The sequence below is a fragment of the Thalassophryne amazonica genome, chromosome 21 (assembly GCF_902500255.1).
Source record: "Thalassophryne amazonica chromosome 21, fThaAma1.1, whole genome shotgun sequence".
Taxonomy (NCBI): Eukaryota; Metazoa; Chordata; class Actinopteri; order Batrachoidiformes; family Batrachoididae; genus Thalassophryne; species Thalassophryne amazonica.
Genome location: NC_047123.1, coordinates 35,392,344 through 35,405,619, shown reverse-complemented (window position 1 = coordinate 35,405,619; position 13,276 = coordinate 35,392,344). Strand labels below are relative to the sequence as shown.

Genomic DNA, 13,276 nt, shown 5'->3' with positions numbered 1-13,276 from the left:
AGAGACAGTGTCAAATTTGAATTGACATCTAAACTGATACCAAATCTTAAGAGTGTTCAGCACTACAGGATTGTCAGTGAAATGATACATTTTGATGGGCAAGGATGAATAAAGCAAAGCCAAAATCGAGGATGCCTTACAAGAAAATAGCTCCAGTTTACACCAAGACGTATAGGTGATCCAACCTCAAAAATCTTTAAATATGTGCAGCCTAATAATAGTGGAGAAAATTCAGAAGAGCAAAACCACCAGTCAAGTTTTCATTGTTCTAACATCAACTGTCCTGCCCATCGTTCTAACATCAACCTTATGGAAAATATCTGGTCTGCACTTAAAAGATGTGCCTGTGCTTGGAGACAAAATAACTAAATAACTAACTAACGAAATAAAAATTAACTGTACTCTGCCAATTTTATGAAAAAGAGTGGTGAAATGTCCAAACCAGACGTCGTCAGAACCTTGTTGATGGCTACCACGAGGCCTTTACAGTCGCTGCGTCACGTCTGGTGGAATCAGTTGCCTAGATGTCAGATGTGCCCCCCCCTCCACTTCTGCCTTTACATCTAGACTAAAAACCCGCTTTTATTCTGTGGCCTGTCCAGCCCCCTAATCTGTCCATTTCTTGTGCCATTCTGTGATTCATTTTGTTCCTTTCTGTTCTTTTCTTTCAGTATTATTATGTTTGTGATAATCCATTTTATGTTTTTACTTTACTTTTCTAAAATTTCTGTTCTGATGGCATACAGTCATTAAATAATTCCACATAGTTCAGTCCGTGAGGTTTGTGCTGTTAAAGACAGAATGGAATAAGGGAATATTTGGTTATCAACTATTAAAGAATGCTATACTTTGTAGTACATGTTGTAATATGTTTGTAGTAACTTGGGGTATAATTGTGTATAATACTATAACACACAACTTTAGATTGCTGTTGTGGTCAATTGGGCCTGATTTCCTTATTTCTGGAATGGGGACAACAATTGAGGCCAAAAAATCGTCAGTGGGAAGCCGTCTTTATTGTCCGGAAGATATGATACCAGTAGTTTGGTTTCAGCGTCTTTTCTATAACTTACTGAAATACCTGAAAAAGTATCTGTAAGTGTTTGTATTGATAAAAAGTATCCACTTATAATAATATAATATCATGAAAATTCTAATGATTCTCACCCATAAACATGTCATTTGCAAAGCCGTCTGAATCTTCCGAATGGTTTCCACCTGGCTGTCGCTCAGTTTCTGGCAAAAATTTGATGCGGCACTGCTCCAGTCGTTCCTGTCTTGTTCCTTGCAATGAAATCCGACAAGAGCACTACACATGACCTCACACAATGCTGCTTGCCAGCAAATGACGCAATCGACAGGCGTTGAAAAAATTCACAGCATGCGCACGAAGGCTCAAGGTTGGCTCACAGCAAGCAGGCTTGGTTCAAAACCATCAGGTTTTTGAAAAAAAATAAGGTCCAATACTTTTCTAACAGACCTCGTACACAAGATAAAGTTTTATACACAAGGGAAAGTGCATTACGTAGTTCTGTTATAATTATTGATACATTAAAGAGTAAAATGTTTCATTATTGCAGCTTGTGCACCAGAACAGTCTGGGATTGTGCCCATGAAGTCAACCATCGACCACATTTTAGACCTGCAAGTACTAGTAGAATGCAAATGTAAATAGCAGTGGTGTTTCTTCAAAGGCTGATTTTTGCAAAGTGTTTTCATTCAGTTGATTGGACTGCTCTCTGGGACATACTGAGAATTTGTGTATTTACTGGACATCACAGCTAGCCTATTCACTGTTACTGTGAGTGCTCTGTGGAGTATAGACAGAGACTGAGTTTTTCCCAGTTACAACAGATGTGTTCTGGCTCTTACACTGTTCAGTGTTTGCATAGACTGGATGCCAGGTAGGGTTGTGGAAACTAGAAACTTGGGTGCTTTTGTTGTCAAGAAAATGTTAACTGACCTTGACTTTGTGGATGATGCTGTGATCTTTGCAGAATCAGTGGATACGCTGATTGTTGCACTTGAGAAGCTCAGTGAGGAATCTGAGCATCTGGGTCTGAGATTGTCCTGGATCAAGACTACAGTCCATGTGTCAGCCATCAGACATGTATCTGTATGTGGTAAAACAGTTGAACTTTTAGAGACATTCAATTATCTCGGCAGTGACATACACATCTCTGGGTCATCTGACTTTGAGATGAAGAGACATCTGGGAAGAGGTTATGGAGTTGAGGTCTTTGGACAGAAGTGATTGGTGATGCCAATATCTTTGCAGGAGAATGAAGGTCCACGTCTTTAGGGTTCTTCTGCTTTATGTCTCACTGTGTGGTTGTCAGACTGTGATGCTAACCAGTGACCTAGGGTGATGACTAGATGCCTTTGGTAGAAGGTTTCTTTGGAGGATCCTTGAGTACTGCTGGAATATCTTTGTGGCAAATGAGCGGCTGCTTAGGAAGACTAAGATGAGGAGTAGCACTTGCATTGTGAGAGTGTCATTATCAACATTTTGGCGGTGTCATGGTTCTCTGTGCATACTCCAGGACACAAGTGCTGGTGAGGTCCCAGTAGCTGGAGAAGACCAAGGAGATGCCCATGCTTCACTTGACTATGATAGATAGATGAGCCCCTCCAGGAATAATATATATATATATATATATATATATATATATATATAGACACACACACCAGTACCCTCCAAAAGTATTGGAACACTTGGTATGTTACACATTTTTAATTTGTTTATGCCATTTCAAATACAAGAAATAGATGGTAAATGGACTGCTTTATATAGCGCTTTTCCATCTGCATCAGACGCTCAAAGCACTTTACAATAATGCCTCACATTCACCCCGATGTGAGGGTGCTGCCATACAAGGCGCGCACTACACACAGGGAGCAACTAGGGGATTAAGGACCTTGTCCAAGGGCCCCTTAGTGATTTTCTGGTCAGGCTGGGATTTGAACTGAGGATCCTCTGGTCTCAAGCCAACGTTTAACCTCTAGACCATCACCTCCCCTAAAATACATAATAAAAAAAAAATCTAAATTTATCTTCCTTAACCCCTTCTATGCCTGTATATCCCATCAATGGGGAAATGGGGAAATGGGAAATGAGGCGGGTGGTAAGGGGTTTTAAACTCAAGCTGCAGCAAATATCTACAACTTGCTATAAATTAAAAATATTGAAAGTAATGCATAAGTAATGGAATGCTTTGGTATACTGTAAATAATTGGTTTTATTGCCAGATTTCTTCAGAACAAGCCATGGGATGGATACATGAACGTTTCTATGTCACTGAATATGTCTTGAACTTTATTTAGATCAGTGATGAAGAAATAAAGCAGTATGGCACTCTATGGAAATCTGTGTGGAGTAGACAATTCTCAAAAAACTGAGTGACTGTGCAAGAAGAGAAGAGTGAGGAAAGCCACCAAGACAACCCAGAAGAAGTTACAGGCTTCTGTAGCTGTGAATGGAGAAACTGTGCACAGTGCAAGTTTTGCATTTGTATCCCCAGTTATATAGCTTCATGATGAAGTGGGACAGAGGAGGATTTTCTTAAAAAGAAGACCTGAAAGTTCAGCTACCATTTGCCAGAAGGTGCATCTGAGAAACAAGTCGGGATTTGATGTTTAGGTGAGAGAAAACCCTCCTCTATATCAACGTGTCACCCACCTTATATTACGTATTTACGTATTTTTATTTATTTATTATATTTTATATTGTTCAGTAGTAAATAAGGCTGTCAGATAAATGTTGAGTAAAAAGAACTATTGTCTCCAGATGTTTAAAGCTGACACAATACACATTTAAAATTCAGCACAATACTCCAGCAATTATACATGGTTACTGGCCCACACACACACACACACACACACACACACATGCAATACCTTCTTGTATTATTGTGGTATAAATAATTTCAAGAAGTTATCATCATATACTTAACAGTTTCACCGTAGTTACTATATAGTCCGGTCGAGTGAGCCTTGCAGGTAACTGGTCTATTTGTAAAAAAAGAAAAAAAAAAAAGTTGATGTCAAAACCTGCTATAGAAACGTAAGTGAAATTTAGAAATGTTGTAAAATACATATTTCAGAATTTAAAGACATTAATCTTCAGTGTTACATTGTGACATTCTAACATTTCACTTGTAGAATAATCAAATCAGTGTTGAATTGGTGAAATCACCCTGAAATATTTTTCCAGAAATTACTATCCTAAAAGCTGATCTGAACCAGCTGTAAAAGAAAGCATAAATAAACGGGTTGAGCATTGAATTTGATAAAGTAAGCCAGTTAAGTGTCTCAATCACGGGGACTGGTGTGGAGTCTTGAAATAACGGCAGAAAGACAATACAAAGAAAATAAGGCGTCAGACACAGAAGATAAACTCCCATAACGATGGCGAGAGTTTTGGTGGCCTTTCCTTCCATTTTACTGGCAGGAGCTCCAGACTTTGTGCTCTTATTATAGGTTGAATGTGGATGCTGCTTGCTTGTTTCTTTGCGACAACAAAAAATCTTGATGTAGATACAGAGCATAATGAATACTGGGATGTAAATGAGAAAACGGGCCCATCGTATTTGCCATCCACAACATCAACTGTACACCTTTCTTCACACATACCTTGGCTGAAGCCTCCAATGTGATGGCAATTCCAATTAAGACAGAAGCTCCCCCCAAGTCATAAGGATCATGACGGCAACAACCTTAACAATTGATTTTAGTTTGCTATTTCAGAGGCTGACACACTGCAAAATATCTGTCAATGGCAATACAACACAATTCAGAATAGAAGATTGCACAGAGTTTGCATCAAAGTGTCTCTTATTTTACAGATTACATTTGGGTCAAACAGACACGAGGTTACAGGAACATCATGCTGAAAGGAAAAACTAAAACTCCCACCAGCAGATCAGCCACAGCCAGAGAGAGGATTAGGTAGTTAGTCGGAGTGTGAAGCTGGTTGAAGTAAATCACAGAAGTCATTACAAGCAGGTTTCCACATATTGTGACCACAGCTAAAAAAGCAAGGAATATATATAATAACACACACACCGTTGAAGGGTTCTTTGTAATATGTATGCTGTGTTATCAGCTTCATAGCAAGGATGGATGTAATTAACATAAGTCTCATTGAAATTTAATTCTGGTTCCATATTTCTAAACAGCTGTAGTTTTATTTTATGATTTGTAATATTTAGAATTTTGTTTCAGCCTCAATGATTTTAAAATGATTTTAATTCAGTTTATCTTTTTTTTTTTGTTATAACTATATCACCTATCACATCAGCCAACACAAGTGTCTCTGTCCTTAATCACTGGCACTGCGGGAATCCGTTGGACCTGATACAACTTTTATCAGACTATCTCATTACCATATTTAACACATATTTGATTATCCAATCAGATGTGATGACGTAAATTCAGTTTCCATGACATACAAGAATAGGCTAAATAATAACTGTGTAGATGCACAGTTGTATTTGTTGCTGTTGTTGTTTTTTTTTGTAGTAATTATTATTATTATTATTATAAACACAGCATAAATCATTCTAATATATATGTTTTTAAGGCTGGCATTAGACAAAAATACAAAGCAGATAACTGACTTTTATGAATCATATTTTTAACACACAACCTGGTGATGAAAATCCTCCTTGAAATAACATATTCATTGTATTTAATTCTCTATCAAATAATATACAGCTATAGATTATTACAGTGGCTTTCATCTTTCACTGGAGGCCAGAAACTATCCAGAACCATAAATTTGACTCTAATCAGAACCATAATAGTCACAAAAGCATGCATTTATACATTTTGTTTAGGAAAAGAGCAATTTCCCTCACACCTCTATACATTATAATATCATTCCATTGGAGACAACGTCGTCAAACAGAATGCATGGGAGTGCATGTTGTTGTTCTCATCAGATTGATGTAAAATCAGAAGATTTTGACATCTACCGTGAACTGGAAAGACTTCTCCAACATGGCTAAAATCAAAGTTGGGGTAAAGTGGGCTTAAAGTAAATTTTTCCAAAGGGCCATCTACAGTACTATAATTGCAAGTAAACCTGGGATAGAAGTTGGTGAAGCCAGTGAACCGTTGTAACTGTGTTCTTGTTTCAGGAAATGCACTTGGCCAGATTTATCACAACATTTCCAGGGGATCATAAAACCATGGAAGGTGGGGGGGGGGGGGGGGGGGGGAAGACTGGTTAAATTCACATTTGTTAGCTTTCACAAAGAACTGAATGTCTCATGATCCAGTCACACCAGAGGGGAAAATAGGAAGGTGATAATATGGCTTGTTTTGTGGTGAAATGTATGTGATGGCAAGGATCATCTAAGATGTCCATGTTGCAGTATATATTCACACAGAGTGACATTCTTGTATTATTTATATATTATAATTTTTATTGCCCACACCAAAGTAAACTGTGATGAAAACCACTGCATAGTCCCCAAAAATATAATTTAATAAACACCCAAACCAAGGTCAACCTGTTGCTTAGCTGGTTGAGACTCAAAGATGGGACTTTGTGTTCAGGATCTGTAACCCTTTACTTGAAGGTATTGTCATATAGTGACTGACACAGTCATGATTGGTCATAAACAATTATGTCAATATCATAAATGTTTATGACTGTTGTCATTAAGTGTCATTCGGTCTTTTGTAATGACAAGTGACCAGTGTTGGAATACAACCGAAGACAAGAAAAGCCCAAAGACAAATTCTGGTTATGCCGCTTGATTAATATCAAATTTGTCATGATTCAAGACAACCCAAAAAATATCAATGTGTCTTTACAAAACCGAATGACACTTAATGACGGCAGTTCATAACCATTACTTACATTGACATAATCTTACAACACGAGACGTTCATGACAGTGTCATGTCACTATTATGACGATACCTTCAAGCAAAGTATAACCCAGGATTCTTTCATCACACAACAGACCCACCCACACCTCCACCTCTTTTATCGTTTACCGGGTTTGTTGTGACAAAGCCACAGTTGGCACTGTCACTGCTGCCAACATGGTGGCATCCAGCTATGGGCTTCATTGCTGGGTGTTCGGTGTCCATATAAAACCTATGTCACACAGGGTTTGTTCAGTATATGTACAGTTTATGATTCTGTTATCACGAACCATATCGTGGATTTGTCTGGATCATAATGGTAGAGCTGGCTGTTTGAGGGCTTTCCTGATCTTTTTCCATCTTCAACTCTTCTTGTGCCACTCTTGAATTTGGCTTGACCAGCATTTAATGTAGCATAAGACGGGCATCCTCCCCTAATGTCATTACCATTACCAAAATTGCACATAGTGAGTCAAAATTTCTTTAATATTTATTTCATCATTTGAAAGAAAAACAGGAAAGCAGAAACAAAGCACCACAACACCAGACTGAAAAGGAGCAGAAAGAAGAACACGTCTTATGATTTCTGCCTCTTTTAACAATACAATCTTTCAATATCCAGCATCATAATCAACATTATTTAACAGATTGCATTTCTTTAACTTGTCACATACCACTTGACCCATTTCATAATTATGACCATTAATATAGAGATTAACATCTCTGACAGGTTACATTTTAAACTTAAGACACTCCAAACATTATTAACAGAACCTTAACAGAACCTTTTTTTTTTTTTACTTTCTTGCAGCCCACTGACTTATTTCATAGTTTCATACTTACTTAATACATCTAATTTAATACGTTTTTTAAAATAATTTAAGCAACCTTAATTCTTTAATTTCTTTAAGATTGTTCCTAATTTGACACCATTTACTGCAATACTCCTTTCCTTTACTTGGTTCTAAATCTTGTTTTTTTTTAAAGACTTCTATTCCTTTTAATTTATAACTACTTACTCTTTTCTCAAACATATTTGAATGTTTGTTGGTAAAGTATTTTTATTAACTTGGTACATTGTTTATAATATTTTCAAATCAACTAAATCATGAAATTATTGTTTGTAATATTTTCAAATCGACTAAATCATGAAATTAAGTACCCTATACTTAATAAACAATGGATTAGATGGATCTCTAAAACCACTGTTACTAATCACTTTTAAAGCTCTTTTCTGCAAAATAAATAAAGGTTGTATATAGGTTGTATATGTTGATCCCCAGATTTCTACACAATAAGTTAACTATGGGACAATCAATGAATTGTACAATGTTAATAAACCATATTAATGACTATTTAATGAATATTTTACTTTATGCAAAACAGCAATGGCTTTTGCTATTTTTCCTTTTATGTAATTTATGTGTGACTTCCATGTAAGATCTACATCAGTCATGACTCCTAAAAATTTCATTTCTTTTACCCTTTGTATATCCATTCCATCTATTTGTAATGACACATTATTTTTTTTTCGCTCTATCATTAAACAATATAAAATTTGTCTTATTAATATTTAGTGACAATCTGTTTATATCAAACCAATGTTTAACTTTTTCCAACTCTGTGTTTATCACTTGTGCTACTTCCTGTGTATCTGATCCAGAGTAAACAGCTGTTGTATCATCAGCAAATAAAGTGCTGCCAAGCACATTGGATACATTCACAAAATCATTGATATACAATATAAACAGTTTGGGTCCAAGTACCGATCCTTATGGTACTCCATAAATAATGTTACACAATTCTGATTTGGTATTATTTATCTGAACAAACTGTTTTCTATTTTCTAAGTAGCTTTTTACCCACTGATGTGCAACACCTCTTATTCCATACTGTTGTAACTTGTGAAGCAATCTTGAGTGGTCTATAACATCAAAAGCCTTTTTCAGGTCGATAAAAACACTTACAAAATAATCCTTATTATCTATTGTTGTTGATATTTTCTCTATTAGTTCCATAATTGCCATAGCTGTCAAATGTTTTGTTCTAAATCCATACTGAGCATTATTTAAAATATGATGTTTCTCAATAAATTTATCCAATCTGGTCACAAAAACTTTTTCCATAATTTTAGAAAACTGTGGAAGCAATGATACTGGCCTGTAATTAGAAAATTATGTTTGTCTCCATTTTATATAATGGGACTACCTTAGCAATTTTCATTTCATCTGGAAAAATCCCAGTTGACAGAGACAGATTACAAATATAAGTAAATGGTTCAATAACAATTTCTATTATACTTTTTACAGTCATCATGTCTAAATCTTCATGGTCCAGTTGATTTCACGTATTCTCAAGAGAAATGATGGTTTCTCACAATGCAAAAGATGGAGAACTACATACTACTTTTTTTGGGGGGTAGGCTCGATAACGTTTCAATCACCCCAAAATCACCAAGTGGATATGAATTTATGGTATTGTAGATCCTATTATCATTGGTCCTCAAATTATGTAGTTTTTAAATGGGAACGATCCACAAGATATTATTTTATTTGGCATTTAATGCTTAGCACTTTATCATAAAATAGGATGATATAACATTTTTGTTACATCTTTACTTTATAGATTCTTAAATTATACCTCAGACTTTGCAGGATCCAGGATCATGTCATAAGTTATCTCAGAATATCAGAAAGTTATTTGTATATGTTATTTGTTCAGTATAATCTAGAGATTTGGTTTGAACTGTTGTTCCATTACTTAGAACAGCAAATTTTAGAAAAGAAAGATTAAAAAAATGTAGTATTTAGAAATCCGTCAGAACATCTTGTATAGTGTTGTATATGATGTCAAATCACAAATTTAAACAGTCACAGTTGCTTATGCAGACTTTGACAGTTTCACAGAACATACTACTAAATTATGTCATGTCATAACCTCATTGTAATGCAAAAATTTGTTGGTTTTATTATTACAGTTGTCAGTTGTTTGACATTGAAATCCTGAATGTGTGTAGTGTACATTTGATTAGTTTTATTAGGTTTATTTCACCAACATTGTTTCTTCTAAACTTGAAATGTCAATTGCAAATTAAAAATGAATAAATGTATTGGTTGGCCAGGACACAGATACAAATTCAATGGTTAATCAAGCGTTATTGCTGAGAAGTACTAATTACGTATTTTATAATATGTGTTGCTAAATGAAAACTACACAGTTTTGATTGTGAAAAGTGTGATATACGAGGGCTGTCATAAAGTATAGGTCTTTTTATGTTTTTCAATAACTATATGGATTTCATTCATATGTTTTTACGTCAGACATGCTGAACCCTCGTGCGCATGCGTGAGTTTTTCCACGCCTGTCGGTGACATCATTCGCCTGTGAGCACTCCTTGTGGGAGGAGTCGTCCAGCCCCTCGTTGGAATTCCTTTGTCTTAAAGCGACAGTATCACCTCAAAAATCTCTCATCAGCTGTTAAAATTTTCACCGAAAACCAGCTTAATTTTTCGAACCGTGTCCACTCGATGTGTCTCACAGGTTTAGAAAAAATTTTGATCAAACAAAGCGTCAGTCTCTCAGCAACTTCTCAGACAAAGGAATTCGACGAGGGGCTGGATGACTCCTCCACAAGGAGTGCTCAGAGGCGAATGACGTCACCGACAGGCGTGGAAAAAACGCACGCATTCGCACGAGGGTTTCAACCATGTCTGATGTAAAAACATATGAATTAAATCATATAGTTTTTGAAAAAATTAAAAGGACCTATACTTTATGACAGACCTCGTATTTATATATGGAGAAAAAATGTTCATCTTTATTTTGACACTCTTTCTTTACTTAAAATAGTTTTGAGTTGGAAAAGTCACTATGAAAATATTTTTTCCTGAAATAATAATTTTAAAAGCTGATCTGAACCAGCTGTAGAAAAACGCATAAATAAAAGGATTAAGCATTGAATTTGACAAAGTAAGCCAGTTCAGTGTTTCAATGACAGAAACTGATGTGAAGTCAGATATTAAAGGCTGAAAAATTATACAAACAAAGAAAGGAGCCCAGCACAAGATAAAACTCCCAGAACGATGGCGAGAGTTTTGGTTGCTTTTTCTCCATCTTACTGACTGTTGCTCTGGTCTTTGTGCTGTGGATGGTGTTTGCCTGTTTCTGTGCTACGAGGAAAATCTTCAGATAAATGCACAGCATGACGATCACAGGGATGTAAAAACGAAAAAATACACGCCAGAGTGGTCGATATAAGAGCATCTATTAAAACATCGATCTTGACATTCCCTTGATTGAATCCTGCAATTATCACACGAATTCCAATGAGAGCAGAAACACTCCAACTCACCAGGATCATCAGCACAATAACACGATTATTTATTTACTTCTGTAAGTGAGAGGATGACACACTGCATAATATCTGTCAACAGAGATGCAGCATAAGTTGAGAATAGAAGCAGTGCTCAGGGTCACATCAACGCTGCGTCGTGTCTGGCACAACATATCATCATGATACCAACACGAGGTTACTGTGACCACCATGCTGAAAGGAACACAACACAACCGACAAGCAGATCAGCCACAGCCAGAGAGAGGATCAGGTAGTTAGTTGGAGTGTGAAGCTGTTTGAAGTAAATAATGGAGATTATTACCAGAAAGTTCCCACATATTGTGACGACACATAACAACCCAAGGAACATGTATAATAATACACATCCTGTAAAAGGCTGACTTATAAATATGTAAGTTGCATTATTAGATTCATAACAGGGATGGATCTCATTGTAAACATAAGTGTCATTGACACTGAATTCAGCATCCATGTTTCTGGGATCCTGTTTGTTTTCCAGCACTGATCATTAACTGCAAACCTTAAAATACTTTGGCATCATTTCACAACTACCACAACATGAGTTCTCAGAATAAACAGTGCATGCATTCACATGTGCTTGATCATATGTCACACCATATATCTGAGCCGTCTATCAATCAGGCATCCTTGTCCACAGACGGCGGAAAACATTTGGACATGCTGGATATTTATATAACTGTATAGCAACTCCTCCCTCATTATCATGTGATATCAGTCGTCTGTTGTCCAATCAAATAGAGAAGTTCACATTTCTTTGTGCATGAGTCACAAAAAACAAAACCTTAGTCTGTCTTCAATGCACTTTTTAGAATGTAAACTCTTTTTTAAAGAATTATTAAACTTTTGGCTCAAAGATAATACAGACCACCATGGTGGCTTAGTGGTTAGCACTGTTGTCTCACAGCAAGAAGGTTATGGGATCGATACCCACCAGTGGCCATTCTTTGTAGAGTTTGCATGTTCTCCCCATGTTTGTATGGGTTCACTCCGGGTGCTCAGGCTTCCTCCCACATCCAAAGACATGCAGGTTTGGTGGATTGAAACCTTTAAAAAAAAATTGTCTGTAGGTGTGCATGCTGGTGTGAATGTGTTTTTCTATGTGTGGCCCTGTGACAGACTGGCACCCTGTCCAGGGTGTACCCCGCCTCATGCCCTATGATTGTTGGGATAGGCTCCAGCTCCCTCGTGACCCTTAATTGGAGTAAGTGGTTAAAGTTGAGTGAGAGTGATATGAATATAAGTGACACAATGTTGTGTAATGGTGCAATACTTAACAGACAGATGTCTCATGAGTCAATCAAGAATGCTAATAAACCTCAAAACTGAATGTTTAAGAAAGGAATACTTAGTTTTGGCTTTCTCAAGGGAGCACGTGTATGCACAATTATTAGGCAACTATTACTTTGATTGTATCTATGTTATAATAGCCAAGTGGCCTCTGTGTGCGTGTGTATGGGTTTAATTACACAGAAACCGGGGAGACCTGACATTTGCCATTTGGGATGCTCTTGTATTTTTCGTCAAGGATGAACGCTACGAAAACGGAAAGTTGATATGACAATCTTTTGGAGAATTAGCAATTTTACCTAACCAGTAAACAATGGATGTTGTGCTGCAATGCACCATGGGAGTTTGGCATTTTGGGGTTTTAAATGTTATTGTGGTGTTAGTGTTAGTATTATTGATTTATTGTGTTTTGTCGATTAATTGGTTTAGTCAATTAGTTAAGTGTCATGTTGCTGGCACCATAAGTGAGAAGTGTATTGCGTCTGATGTCCACCACCGTCTCTGTTTGTCTAAAATTAGAAACTCATGCTTGCGGCAGAATGTGTGAAAGACAAAAAAAGTCTATGTGAGTGCATGTGTGCATGTGTAACTTTGATCACGGAGAACCTAGGGAGAGCTTACATTTGATATGCTTATGTCTTTTGGGTCAAGGATGAATGCCACCAAAATGGAACATTGATAGGACTGTTTTTGGAGAAGCTACAGATATTAGCTAATGTTGTTAACGGCATTCTGG

General features: G+C 36.6%; 2 pseudogenes; both read right to left on the bottom strand.

Moving 5' to 3' along the window:
* Positions 1–4,166: 4,166 nt before the first annotated feature.
* Positions 4,167–7,082, bottom strand: LOC117502797 (annotated as a pseudogene).
* Positions 7,083–10,778: 3,696 nt separating this feature from the next.
* On the bottom strand, positions 10,779–11,581 carry LOC117502796 (annotated as a pseudogene).
* Between the last annotated feature and the right edge of the window lie 1,695 nt (positions 11,582–13,276).